The following is a 15,311-nucleotide window of genomic DNA, read 5'->3' as shown; positions in this document are numbered from 1 at the left end:
GTAATTAGCCCTGTGTAATGGAGAATCTTTTTGAGGATTAACTAGGAAGGAGAGAGGAAACTCACTGCAACATTGGTAAAAGTACTTTCTTTGATAGGGGTTTGGGTCAATGTGATTTTTCATCAAGTTTAAATGAGACACAGAAATTTAAGATGCATGCATTTTGTTGTAAAATTTGCCTAAACAATAAGAACCATACTCAAATAATTACTTTCAATTAATGATAAACACTCTGATGTGTTCAGGAGTGAAATATAATGATATTTGCAAATAAAATTTAAATGCAAAGAAAATTTTAAAAAATACACGAACAATGATAGTTGAATAGATGGAAAAAAGGGAGGGATAAATAAATGTTGACAAGTTGTATAGCAAATCTTCATTTTGCAATGTAAGTTAAAATGAAGGGTTATAGATATTCAGTATAAATGTCTTAATTCTTTATCTCACTTACATGTGATAATAAGTTATACATAATTCATACTGCTGGAAACTGGAAAAACATAACCACAATGAGGTACTGCCACACATTCAGTAGGTTGTGAATAAAAGACATAAAAGTAAAAACACATCTTTCTGGGTTTAATTGTATAGTTGGAGATAAATAAAAGCCACAACTGGAAGGTAGAGGAAAAGGATTTGGTTCATTTGTGGACTGTCCTTTATTTTTTCTTGGTTTAGTATTTTATAAAGCAAGATGCATAAGGTAGATTGGTATATTGTTAAAGAGTGGTAGTGATCCACTCTGCTTACACTGTTGCATCACAAGGGATTTGCCCAGGGAACATGGTCTGCTGGAAGGTGAATATATTTATAAAAACAAACAAACCACCCACCCATTGGGATTTTAGGTAGCAATCACAAATTTAAGACCTTGGCTTCTTGTTTAGGTTCAATATCCTGATTCTCAAAGTTTGTTACAGTGCGCCTTATGGTTTTTGTGGAAGAAGGATTTAGTCTTTGATTGGGAAGAAACAAGTGCAGGACATAAGCAACAAAATACCTGGACTGGACTGCCCCAAGGGTTCAAAAATTCCCCAACTATTTTGAGTAAAAAAATTCGCCCAGGACTTGTAAGAAACAGTTACCTTAATAGGCAATATCTTCAGTATGTAGATAACATTTTAACTGCAAGTCCAAACCAAGAAAAATGCATTAAAGATACAATTGAAATACTAAATAGCTTAGCAATCTTGGGGTACAAAGTCTCAAAAAGTAAAGCCAATTAGTCCAGAAATCAGTCCACTATCTTTGATTTAAACTAAAGAATCAGGAACAAGGACCCTGACTACTGCTAGAGAAAAGTTATTTTGTAAATAAAAAGCTCAAAGAGCTGTTGCCAGCTCAGGGGATTTTAGGCATAGCTGGGTTCTGCCAAATATGGATTCCAAATTTTTTTTTTTTTTTTATGTTACAATAATAAATTTTTTTTATTTATTTTTTTATTTTTATTTTTATTGACTTTGTAATAATATTACATTAAAAATATATATGTGAGGTCCCATTCAACCCCACCCCCCCACCCCCCCTCTCCCCCCCCAACAACACTCGTTCCCATCATCATGACACATCCATTGGATTTGGTAAGTACATCTTTGGGCACCTCTGCACCTCATAGACAATGGTCCACATCATGGCCCATACTCTCCTCCATTCCATCCAGTGGGCCCTGTGAGGATCCACGATGTCCGGTGATCACCCCTGAGGCGCCATCCAGGGCAGCTCCACGTCCCAAATACGCCCCCACCTCTCATCTCTTCCTGCCCTTCCCCATACCCATCGTCCACCATGTCCACTTTTCCCAATCCAATGCCACCTCTTCTATGTGGACATTGGATTGGTTGTGTCCATTGCACCTCTATGTCAAGAGGAGGCTCAGATTCCACATGGATGCTGGTTGCCATCCTCCCATTTTCAGTTGTAATCACTCTAGGCTCCATGGTGTGGTGATTGTCCTTCTTCAACTCCATCTTAGCTGAGTGTGGTAAGTCCAATAAATCAGATTGTAGGTGCTGGAGTCTGTTGAGGCTCAGGACCTGGCTATCACATTATCAGTCCAGAGATTCAAATCCCCTAACTATATCTTAAACCCCAACGTTAACTGCACCTCCAGCAGATTAGTATGAGAGTCTCATGAAGGGAGATCCCAAATTTTGAGCTAATAGCTAAACCCCTGCACACAGCTTTGGTTGGTGAGGATGCAGAGCCCCTCCAGTGGACCTCTGAATGTGAACAAGCCTTTCGCCAACTGAAGAGGGAGCTAATGAGTGCCCCTGCCCTGGGACTACTAGATCGCAGAAAGCCTTTTAATTTATTTGTCCATGGAAAACAATTCTCCTTGGAGAATTAATCCAAAAATTGGAAAGTGAGCATCGTCCAGTAGTGCACTTCTTAAAACTGCTAAACAAGACTGCAAAAGGGTGGCCAGCATGTTTAAGAGCTCTTGCTGCAACCTATATCTTACTATAAGAGGCTGAAAACTTTACATTAGGACAGCCCCTCACCATTCACACCCCCCATCGAGTACTCACACTGCTTGAAGGAAAAGGGAATCTTTGGCTAAACTAAGGGAGGCTTGAAAAATAGCAAGTGGCACTCGGAAACAACCCAAAAGTTAAATGAAAAGTTTGTGCAACCTTAAGTCCAGCTTCTATACTCCCATCAAATACTAAGAAAATACCTATTCATAACTGTATAAAAACACTAGAAAAAGTCTTTTGTTCCAGGAAAAACTTGCAGGATTCTCCTCTACTAGATCCAGATGTAGAAATCTTCATTGATGGAAGTAGCTTCGTTAAAGGATGTATTCAAAAAGCTGGGTGTGCTCTTGTAACCGCAGGGGAAGTACTAGAAGGTGCACCAAGTCCCCCAGGGAGCTCTGCACAAAAAGCTGAGCTTATTGCTCTTCTTAGAGCCCTCCAAAGAGGGGATAGAAAAAGAGTGAACATTTACAGATTCAAAATATGCTTTTCTTATCTTGCATGCACATGGGTCCATTTGGAAGGAGAGAGGACTTTTATCATCTAGGTGGAAAGACATGAAACATGCCACACAAATAACTGAACTTTCAGAAGCAGTTAAACTACCAGCAGAAGTAGCTGTAATGCATTGCCCAGGACATTCAAAAGGAGACTCCTATGTTGCCTTAATGAACAGACAAGTAGACCAAGTGGCAAAAGAAGCCTCGAGAAAAGGCTACCCTCCTAGTCAAGTAGCTGCACTCATTAAACCTCAGATTCCTCAACATACAGAGGAAGATTTCTGTCCAGTCTATACCCCTGCAGACCTTGAATGCACAAGAGAATGGGGATTTCAAGAAAATTCAGGAAAAAAAAAAAAAAAAAACAGAAAAAGGGGGTAAGTGGCTGTAAAAGAGCCAAGGACAATTTTATCTGCCTGAGAACCTAGTATAACCCCTAGTCTCTTATTATCACCAAACCACACACTTGGGACAACAAGCACTAATAAGCCTTCTTCATTGATTTGGTGGTGGGACCTCACCTTGCTCAAGCTGTACAAAAAGTCTCTAACCAGTGTCTTACTTGTCAGAAAAATAACCCAAAGGGAACACTGTGGACTTCTTTTGCAACACAAAGTCGAGGCCTTGCCCCAGCAGAAGACTGGCAAGTAGACTTCACAGTAATGCCAAAAACCACAGGAAATTTTAAGTATCTTTTGGTATTTGTAGACACCTTTGCAGGGTGATGGAAGCCTTTCCCTGCCACACAGAACAGCATTCCACAGTGACTAAATTCCTCCTCCAGGAAATCATCCCGAGGTTTGGACTGCCCCAAACAATTTAGTCAGATAATGGACCTGCTTTTATTTCTGCTGTGCTACAGGGTGTCAATCAGTGTCTTGGAATTATGTGGAAACTACATGCAGCCTGGAGACCTGAGTCATCAAGAAAGGTGGAAAGAATGAACTATAAAGAAAACCTTAAGTAAAATTTGTCAAGAAGCAGTTAAATTGACAGAAGCACTTAATTAGCTCTCTGTTTGGTTAGGGTGGCCCCTAAAAGGGGACTTAAATTAAGTCCATTTGAACTTATGTATAGAAGGCCCTTTCTAAGTAACCTGAGGGGAAAACCCAACTCACCTGTAACCTTAGAGGGAGCCCTCCATAAGTGGCTTTGCAGTAAGGAGCTCTCCTTACCACCACGCATGTATATGCAAATATGCACCTAAAATACCCATTGACCAGCCTCCCCACCCCTTTCAATCAGGGATCAGGTTATTCGAAAGTTTAGAAAAACAAACATCCTGAAGAACAGTTTAAACCCAAATGGGAGGGACCTTACACAGTACTGTTAACCTCTCATTCTTCTCTTAAGTTGCAGGAATCAAGCCCTGGGTCCATCATACCAGAGCAAAACCCTACTACTTATTGGAGCCAGCAGATAAAGGAGGTCCTGAGCCAGAGATCACACAAGAGCAAACTATGAGATGGAGCCAGCTGAGAACCTGCAGTTCTGACATTAGCTCCTGTTCTAACCTTGGAAAAGCAGCTTAACCTTAAGCTTCATTCTCATCACCAATGAAATGGTTATCTTAATATCTTCTTCATGGCACTGCTGTGAAAATAAAATGGAATTATGCATGCAAAGCATGTATCACAGTGTTTGGCATGCAAATGTGTTCAATAAATGTTTGTTACTAAAGTTATTTTCTTGAATCTTGAGTTATGCATTTAATAAAAATAAAGATATAAAGTATAATAGAAAGAAAACTCAATGATTATAGAACTCTTAAATAAATCCAAGAGTAGAACAGGGCATTCTGGAGCATTTGCTTTAAAACCAGAAATAAGATATCCCTGTCATATATCATGTGGAGGCTATAATTAATACAGTAACACCAATAAAAAATGATATCTTTCTTGTTGGAAAAAAATTAAGGGCTTGATAACTAAAGCAAGGTAATTCTCTTCCTATGTTGAACAAAACTGAGACCAAGCCATAGTAGTGTAAATGGATGCTCTATGAATACTTGCTCTTGGAAAGGTAAAACTGAAAGATCTAAATGGCTTGCGAATCAAGGCAAAGAAATTGTCCTCAAGACTCTCTTCAAAAAATTGTCCTTGCTAGATTCAGCAATCTAAATAAATTATACCCACACCCACACACTCCTCTGCCTCATAAGAGCTGTCTTAAAATCATTCAACCCATGCCCTATAATTCTATAAATATTTTTCTACCAAATACCTCATGTTGTATTATTTTATTCAGATGAATTGTCCATTAGAGGCAGACTTACAGGGATAGAAAGCACTAATGTTTACATAGGACTCAGGGACTTGGAGAGAAATGGAGAGGGGCTGCTAATTTATAGTTTCTTTTTTTAGTGATGAGAATGTTCTAATTTGACTGTGGTAATGGTTGCACAACTCTGTGACTGTACTAAAAAGAATGATTTACAATTTCAATGAATTGCATGGTATGTGTCTTAGTTTCCACAGCTGCTATGACAAATACCACACAATATGCTGCTTCACAAGAGGAATTTATTGACTGCATGTGTCAGAGGCTGGAAGAATTGCCTCCTCCCAGAGTTTGTCCGCATTCTGGCTGCTGGCAATCTTGAGTTCCCTGGGTTTTCAAGCCCATGGGTATTATCCTCTTTTCACATCTGGGTGTTCCTGTTGACTTCCTGCTTCCCCCATGACTTTCTCCTTATAAGGCCTTAAAAAATAGGATTAAGACCCATCGTGATTCAGCTAGCCACACCTTAATTAAAAATAACGTTTTCAAAAGCTGAGGTTTACAAAGGTTCACAACAACAGGACTACTATTAAGAACGTGTTTTTGTTCTTCTCTTGGGAGATATTTCAATCTACCACAGTATATGAATCATACCTCAATAAAGCTGTTATACATATTTTAGAGCAAGGAAATGATGGGTTCAGAAGGATGAGTAAAAGTACTGAACACTTGAAAAACTGAGTCCTGTCATTTACTGAACAATTATTTATGGGGCCTTGTTCTTATCAGGAAGTACTGTTGATGCTGGATAAATAGGGATAAATAAGGCAGGTGGTTCCCTGAGATCATGGGGCCTAAGTACAGGACAAAACATGTGTGGATATGGAAGCATTGTGCATTTGCCTGATAGACTTTTTCCAGAATCCTTTTTTGGAAATGCAGATGTACAGAAATACAACAAATAAAGATGTACAGAAACACAACAAATACAACAAATAAAGGGATTTCTGGTAAGTAAAATGTATTACGTTCTACATTATCGATAAACACATCTCATATTCTGATATTTAATCAAAACAGCACACAGAAGCTATATGAACTTTGTTTTATTAATTATCCAAATTGTATAATGGCAAATTTCATTACTGTTATAGCCCGAGTGTATTGACCCCTTGACATATAGAAATAAACATTCTCATATGAAACTCTATTACAGTTGGTACAAATGACACGCTATACCTACGTAGAAATGTAACTAAAATTAAACAGAATAAGTAGTATAAATAATTAAATAGAATAGAATAAACTTACAGATTCATATTATATAAAATTCAGTTATGAAATACACTAACAGTTATAAATTATCAAATATCCACCTAAGCCATTTTTATAATCTCTTAATAGAATAAGATTAAACTAGAAAAAAAAATCAGTTGAGAGAAAAAAATCTTGCAGTTTTAGGTCTTCAAAGGAGACTTATTGGAAGCAGGATCCACACAGCAATTGCTACATTGTTCCAAGCCGTATAAACAGAAGCTGAAGTCAAGAGGTTGGTGTTGATGCATTCTTGTTACCAGTGGAGATCAGTGTTGGGCCAAAGAAGTCTCTTAACAAATGGAATCTTGGGGAGCTTCCTCCTCACTTTCCAGAATAGGGGGAAGCACAGCATGTCCTCTTTTCAGAACATTCCTCCTGGGCCTCCTTCTTAACATCTGACTTTTGACAGGAGGGCAATGTGGAGGACCAGAGCCTGGGCTGGGTGATCCCTTATCAGGTGACAGGGTTGGATAAGAAGATTCTATTGAGCTGCTTCTGCTTGTGAGAGAAGCTCCACGACAAGATCTGTCTTGATCCCCCATGGCACCTACTGACACTGGATGGGTTTGGCCCAAGTGCAGGGACCCCAGGGTTGATACAGGGCATGGCTTTACCGTCTCAGACTGATTTTCCTCCTTCCTTGGAGAACTATTGCTCCAAAGGGTTCCTCGTTGTACTTCCAGGACTCTGCCAAATGCTCCATTTGGAATATGAGGGATGAAATGATAATTTTCAGAAACTTTGTGTTCTTCCTCAATTAGCTTTTGTGCCATGTATGTGTTTTCTTTTCTCATTTCAAATAGGTTTCTCTCAGCTATCAGAACTCTTATTCCCAAATCATGAGCTTTATGCTTCTGGGAAATAAGAAGGTTTTCATAATACCCAGTGATTCTATCAACATTTTCTGCAGTGATTTCTGCTAGAATTTTATAAGTTTTCACCTTTTCACATCCATTGCTGATGCCTTTATTTGCTTTGGAAAAATCCTCCTCCATCTTTACAGGGTAAATTCTCTTTAAATTCAACACTGGATAAACATTTGTTTCCTTTTCTTGAAGGGGATGGACTTGATGTTTCTGTTGGAGCTTTTGCCTCTCCCTTTCTAGTTGGGCGATTTCTAAGTGGAGCAAAGCTTTTTCAGTTTCGAACCTTTCTATGTGATTTTCAAGTTCGCTAATTATTTTAGTTTCTTCTTCTAATTTTGTGTGCATTTCTTTTCTTTTTTCCTTCAGACTTTCTAAGTAAGTATTTAACTCCACACTATCCATCAACACTCCTTTAGATTCTTCCACTATTTGGTCTCCATTTTCTAATATCTTCAGTATATCCGATTCCATGTTCCCAAGATCTATATTATCTTCCTCAAGAACAACAGCTGAATCACTAATCTTAAGCAAGTGCTCAGTTGGAGGTTTGACCTGACCCACTTTATTACTAAGAACTGGCTCTGGAGGGAGTTTAGAGTTTTCTGAGATTTCTCTCTCTTTAGTAAAAGTGCCCAGCTTTCCCTTCTGTTTTTGAGATTCCAGTGTAGACAGTTTCATGCTTCTGTCCAGCCTGGAATTTTCCTCCAAAGCTCCTGTCACTGATGTGGGAATCTGTACTGTATTCACTTGAGAGATTTTGAAGAATGATTTGGTTGCAGTGACTTGATGTTGGGGTTGCCTTGTTGAGTCTTCTAAGGTCAGAGTACTGCTTGTAAGATTAGGCATAAGGTGAACTTGTAAACATTTAGATGTCTCTCCTTTCCATGATTTTCCAGACTCATCTGCTTTAAGTTCAAGTAAAGAGTTGTAGCTTTCCAGTTCTTTACTCATGATCTTCACATTTACAATTTCTGATCCTTCCTTCTTCAGTCTGGCTTCTCTTATAGTTGATTTAAGGTCTCCAAATACCTTTTCAATGTGGTGAAACTTATCAACATTTTGTCGTGTTCCCTCTAGAAGAGCAGAAATGTCAGTAGCCAGTTTTTTGTCTGTCTTTCCTTCATCATATGATTTAATAATAAAAATCCCCACTAAAACTATCCAAGCCACCATTGTCCACAGCAGTCCTTGGAGATCTGGGCTTTGTATAAAGTCCTCTGGTAGAGCTGCCAACACCTGGCACAAGGTCACCAAGATCAGGATTGCGCAGAGCATCATGGCTATCAGCAGACCATACGAGGCTCCCAAGGCCTCTGCTGAGTCACCTCAGGTTGCCAGGAACCTGTTGCCACAACACAAGATAGAACCTCATGGTGAGCCGCCTGCCTGGAACCTCCAACTGCCTGACAGCCAAGGCAGACCTCAGTGGGGGTGGGGGAGGGGTCTAGAAAAACAGTGCCTCCATCTTTCCCCACATCTTGACCCACAAATCAGTGATCACATCTCATGACCCAGGGGATATAGACTAAGCTCTATAGGCCAGCAGGGATGGCCACCCTAAAATTTTTCCCAACTGCCTTAGGAAAGAAAGAGATAAATGCTTTCCCATAGCTGTAAAATATCTGGATTGCTTATTGGGAGGTTTCGTGGGAGAGGATTTGCAGACCCCAATGCTGGCCACATAAATTTTTCATTCTGTGGCCTAGGACATTCGAGACAGCCCATGGTGATCACATAAGACCCCAAACTGTCAGTGCCCTCCTTAATTTGTTTCTCCCTGGCCTTGAAAGTGTACTATGAATATGAGAGGGGTTATGACAGCCCCTGCACAGAGATTCAACTCACTTTACTGCTTTCATCTTTAAAAACTAAGGGAGAATTATTGGAATTTTCAAGTCTTTAGATTTCAAGCTCATACATTTTGTTTGTGTGATCTTTGGATTCACTCTCATTTTTCTCTTTTAACTGTTCACACAAGGGCTGCATTAACCAAAAAGATTGTTAGCTGGCATCTGATTCTTTTAGCAATAAATTATATTTTTAACTCTTTATTTTGAAATAATTTCGAATCTACAGGACAGTTGCAGAAGTAATACAAACCCCATACAAAGAATCAAACATAATCCCACACCCAAGGTACACAGATACTCAGATCCACAAATTTTAACATTTTTCCATATGGTCTCTATCATTATATTATCTACCTACCTACCTACCTACCTATCTTCCGATCATTTGAAAGCATGTTGTACATGCAATCCTCAAACACAATGTTTCCTTGTATCTTCCTTAGGAAGGATATTCACTTATTTAATCACTTTAAGTGCAGTTGTCTGGCTCAAGAAATTTAACAGTAAAATAAACCTCACACTCTAAATCTAAATGCTTACATTGAAAAAGAAGAAATACTTCCAAGCAGTGAACTAACCTCAAAACTAGAAGAACTAGGGAAAACAGAGCAATCTAAACCCAAAGAAGGGAAACGGACTTGGCCCAGTGGTTAGGGCGTCTGTCTACCACATGGGAGGTCCGCGGTTCAAACTCCGGGTCTCCTTGACCTGTGTGCAGCTGGCCCATGGGCAGTGCTGATGTACGCAAGGAGTGCTGTGCCACACAGGGGTGTCCCCCATGTAGGGAAGCCCCACACGCAAGGAGTGCTCCCCATAAGGAGAGCCACCCAGCACGAAAGAAAGTGCAGCCTGCCCAAGAATGGCACCACACACATGGAGAAATGACACAAGATGACTCAGCAAAAAGAAACACAGTTTCCCATGCCGCTGGCAACAGAAGTGGACAAAGAAGAACACGCAGCCAATGGACACAGAGAACAGACAACTGCGGGGTGGGGGAAGAAGGGGAGAGAAATAAAATAAATCTTTAAAAATAAATAAATAAATAAACCCAAAGAAGCAGAAGGAACTAAACATGAGAGCAGAGATAAATGAAAGAGAAAACAATAAAAGACAGAACGAATAAATTCAAAAGTTGGTTCTTCAACAGGTAGTAGCTACAGAAGAATGACCAATGCCCCTCAGTGTCCCCTTAAGAATAATGGCATGAACTCTCAAGAAGAGAATTGAGACAGGTTAGTATAGTGAAAGAGGGAAGGCAGCAGCCCCAGCAGACAACTTGGCTGACAACCTGACCAGGAGACAACAGGGCAGTGAGAACCCACCAAGACCTTGACCTTGACCTTAAAATCCCAGAATTGAGAGAGGATCTGGATATTCCAAAGAGGCGACACCATTGGCCCCCACCATTGTTGGGTTACTCAATAATATCCGGGGTCCCTCCCCTTAGCATGAGCAAGGGGAGGAATAATTAATAGCTGAAAAGGTGATCACACAAGACAAAACCCACTCTCTCTGCCTAGAAGATCCCACCACAAAGCTTGATGCATATTTCCATCCTTCTCTTGCATTTCTCAGCAAGCTCTGTTCTTTTCCCCTATTTCCCAATAAATTTCTTTTACTAACAAAAAAAAGTTGGCTTTTTAAATATATAAAAAAATCAATAAATATTTAGATATACTGAAGAAGAAAAAAGGAAGGGGATACTAATAATGAAAACCAGAAATGAAAAGGGGAACAGTACTACCAACCCTAATTTAATTTAAAAAAGGACTATAATTGGATAGTATAAATAGCTGTATGTCAATAAATTAGAGGAAATAGACAAAATGGAAAATTATTAGAAGCATCCAAACTACACACATTGACTTAAGAAGAAATAGAAGATCTCAACAAACCAGTTATTGGTAAAGTGACTTAAACACTAAATCTCCTAACCAAGAGAAGCCCAGGATTAGATGGCTTCATAGGGGAATTCTACCAAACATTCTGAGAAGACTTTATTCTCATTTCTGCACAAATTCAATCAAAAAATTGAAGAAAGAACACTCCTTAACTCATTCTACCATGCGAATCTCACCCTCATACTGAAGACAGATAAAGATATCACAAGAAAAGAAAACTAAAGAATATGTCTTATGAATATAGACGTAAGACTGCTCAAGAATATACTAGCAAACTGAATCCAACAGCATATTAAAAAGGATTATACACCGTGGTCAAGTAGGATTTATGTCTGATATGCAAAGTTGGTTTAACATAGGAAAAGTAAACGATGTCATACACCACATTAAAAGAATGACGGGAAAAACACATGATTGTCTCAATCAATCCAGAAAAGGCACTTGACAAAAATCCAGCATCCTTTCTTGATAAACAGCATTTAGAACAATAAGAATAGTAGGAATCTTCTCCAGCATGATACATGGCATATATGAAAAGCCTATAACCAACATCCTGCTTAATGGTGAAGGACCGATAGCTTTCCCTCTAACATGAGGAATAAAACAAGGATGACCACTGTTACTGTTGTTATTTAACATTGTACCGGAAGTTCTTGCCAGAGGAATTAGGCAAGAAAAAGCAACAAAACTCATCCAAACTGGAAAGGAATCTTTCCCTATATACAGACGCTGTGATCCTATATACAGAAATTCCTGGAAAAATTCACAGCAAAGCTCCTACTGATAATAAATGAATTCAACAAAGTGGTGGGGTACAAGACCAACACTCAAAATCACTAGTGTTTCTATACACTAGCAATGAAAAATCAGAAGAAATCAAGAAAACCCATTCCTAATAGTATCTAAAATAATTAAATATCTAGGAATTAATCTTAACAAGGAAATAAAGGACTTGTACACAGAAAAACTATTATAAAGGCTAAAAGAAATTAAAGAAAACCTAAATAAATGCAAGTATATTTCCTGTTCATGGATTTGAAGACTGAATAGGTTTTGTTGCCAACACTACCCATAACAATGTATGGATTCCATGAAATCCCAATAAACTTCCTATAAATTTATTTGCAGAAATGGAAAAGCCAATCATTACATTTATATAGATGAATAAGTGTCATAAATAGATTACATCATCTTGAAAAAGAAGAATGAATTTGGAGGACTCCCATTTCCTGATCTTACAATGTATTAAAAAGTCCCAGGAATCAAAACACCCTGGTACTGGCATAAGGACAGGCATATACACCAAGGTAATAGAACTGATAACTCAGAAATCAACCCTCATATTTATGTCCAACTTTTTTTTGACATGGTGGCAAAACCACTGAATTGGGAAAGAATATTCTCTTCAAAAATGAAAAAAAAATAATGAAAAAAAGGAGGAGAACCCCTGTCTCATACCATAGACAAAAATCAACTTAAAATTAAAAAAGAACTAAATATAAGAGCTACAACTATGAAACTCCTAGAAGAAAATGTAGCGTAGCATCTTTAGGATCTTTTGTTAGGCCATGATTTTTTAAAATTGGTACCCAAAGGACAAGGAACAAAAAGAAAAAAATAGGTATATGGGACTCATTAAAATAAAAACTTTTGGTCCTCAAAGAATTTTATCATAAAAGAACACAAGCTACATAATGGGAGACAATATTTTCAAACCACATATTTGATAAAGGATCCTATACATTATATATAAAGAAATCCTTAACAAAAAGACAAACCAATTTAAAAATGGGGCAAATACCTGAATACACATCTCTCCAAAGAAGATATAAAAATGATGAGAAAGTATATGATGAGATGCTCAACATCATTAGCTCTCAGAGAAATTCAAATCAAAACCATGAGATACCACTTCAACATTACAATGGCTGCTTTTTTAAAATAAAAATGTGAATAAGTATTGAAGAGGATGCAGAGAAATAGGAACAGACAATCATGATTGTTAGCAGTGCAAAATGGTGCAGCCACTATGGAAGACAATTTGGCAGTTCCTCATGAAGCTAAATATAGAACTACCACATGAACTGACAATCCCACTACTAGATAAATATCTGAAAGAAATGAGAACTGGGACTTGAACAGATATTTGGAAACATATGTTCTTAGAGGTATTATTCACAATTACCAAAAGACTGAAGAAGCCCAAGTTACCATCAACTGATGAAAGGATAAATAAAATGTGCTATATACATACAATGGAATATAATTCAGCAGCTAAAAAGAATGGAGTCTGGATACATGTGTCGACATGGGTTAGCCTTGAAGACCTCATATTGAATAAAATAAGTCAGACTTAAAGGCCAATATATTTTATGATCACTGTGATTTGAAACCACTAGAATAAAAAAGCTCATAGAGGCAGAATCTAGAATAGAGTTCCCCAGGGGATGGAAAGCTAATAGGGAATGGGAAGTTAGGGCTTCATCTGTACAGGTTTCCTATCTGGAATGATGGAAATGTTTTGGTAATGGATAGTAAAGATGGTAGCACAATGATGTGAATGCAATTAACAGCATTGATATATGTATATGAATATGATTAAAAGGGGGAGTGTTAGACTGTATATATGGTAATGAGAAAAAATTATTTAAAAACCTAAGGAACTACCCTACACAATGAACATTAAATTAAACCATGGTCTTTCATTAATAGTACAATTGGAAGTGTGCTATGATGAATTGTAACTGATGTTCCATGCCATTTCAAGGTGGTGGGTGGGGTAGTATATGAGAATCCTGCATTTATGCATGACTGTTCTGTGTACTCAACACTTCTCTAATAAAGAAAAAAATGGTCAATATACAAATAAAACGATAGGAAAAAGAAGAACAAAGAAAAGGTAGGTAAAATAGAACAAATACCAAAAGAAGAGATTTAAACCCAATCATATCAATAATTCTATTAAAGATAAACCGTGTAAACAATTCAAGTAAAAGGAAGAGGTTGTTTCTATTTTAAAGAGCAAATCCAATTATATTATTTCCACAAGAAACCTGCTTTAAATTTATAAACACAGGTTATCAGGTAAAGATCTATAAACAGAAATTTTGAATTGCTGTGTTAACATTAGAAATTATAATTTGGAGTAAAGAAAATTACAAGGGATAAGGAGCAATATCCCAATATAATAAAGAGTTCAATTCACCATGACAAAATATTGTTTAATTCAAACTACATGAAAAAATGTTGCTACTAGTGACTGGAAAAACAAAAAAAATCAACAATTTTATTTGGCTATTTCAAACCCAACCTAAAAAATAATAGAAAATAAGCAGAAAGTCATTAAATATATAGTGAAGACTTGACCTATAGATTCACCAACATAACCAAAAGATATTTATAGAACACTCTACCAAAGAACTGCAGAATAAAATGTCTTTGCATGTGTGTATGAAACATTCCACAGGGGTATATTCTGAGTCAGAAGACAAATTTCAAAAATTATAAGTGACTGAAATCATGCAAAATATATTATTTTAACCAACAAAATTAAACAAGAAAACTATATGGACCTACTTCAGAGTGGCAGGAAGCTCAGATCATAGACAGGGGGTCATTTCATTCTTGTACTTCTTGTTCTCATATACTAATAGTATGTAGCAGCAGGGTCACTTTAGAACAATTATAATGGGCAGCAAGGCAAGGATGATAATAATACTTTGATCCTCATGATCTTTTGCAACAAATGCTTACTCATATTTTTCCCTGGTACTGAAAGAAATTGACAGCCTATTAAAGTTTTGGTTAATCTCTATATTGAAAAAATAATGGTATTATAAGAAACAGCTACCTTGATATTCTGCATCAGAGAGTGACACCTTCTCTCCACAACTGTCAAACTCAGCATGTTTACAAACTAGGAATTCTGAATAAAGTGATAGCTTCATACCTTTCTGGGCACTGGTACAGGTATGTGCTGTAAATCTTTCTCATAGCTTCTACCAGATTAGTGGTCATTACCAGTGTGCCTTTAAATTGGGAGAGGAACATACCAAGGCTTTGAACTACTTTACTAATTAATGATTCAAAAAAGTCACCAATTAGAATTAGGGCTAAAAAATTATGGTGATCAGTTGATAAGTGAAGTTTTGACCAGGATCTGTGTATGGTCACA

This window comes from Dasypus novemcinctus, chromosome 30 (genome assembly GCF_030445035.2).
Source record: "Dasypus novemcinctus isolate mDasNov1 chromosome 30, mDasNov1.1.hap2, whole genome shotgun sequence".
NCBI classification, from domain to species: Eukaryota; Metazoa; Chordata; class Mammalia; order Cingulata; family Dasypodidae; genus Dasypus; species Dasypus novemcinctus.
This window is presented reverse-complemented; position numbering follows the sequence as displayed.